Raw genomic sequence first — 374 nt, 5'->3', positions numbered from 1 at the left:
ATACGAGCAGGAAGGTCAGGCTGAGTGAATGTGTATATCCTAACAAGGTCAAGGATGACGTCAGACAGAGATGTCTCAAGATTTCATCAATTTTTTTGTCCAGAGATAAGGGGGGGGAGGTTTATCAGCTCGCTTTATTTCATTCATCTTCACATTTAGCATAATTCACGAAAGTAGATTTGTACATCAAAATGCAAACAAATAAATCATGTACTTGGTATATTACATAGCGAAGAATTACGCCACTTGGCTGACAATAAGGGGCCGGGAGTGGCCAGAACCTTCGAGCATGAGAAGAAACAAGCGATTTACTTTTCAGGTCGATTTAACATGTGTATTCAATGTCCCTTGACATATTTACAGTTCGCTTTGCT

This window comes from Penaeus monodon, chromosome 23, assembly GCF_015228065.2.
Source record: "Penaeus monodon isolate SGIC_2016 chromosome 23, NSTDA_Pmon_1, whole genome shotgun sequence".
Lineage (NCBI taxonomy): Eukaryota > Metazoa > Arthropoda > Malacostraca > Decapoda > Penaeidae > Penaeus > Penaeus monodon.
The sequence above is the reverse complement of the archived record's forward strand: the minus strand, read 5'-3'. Positions refer to the sequence as shown.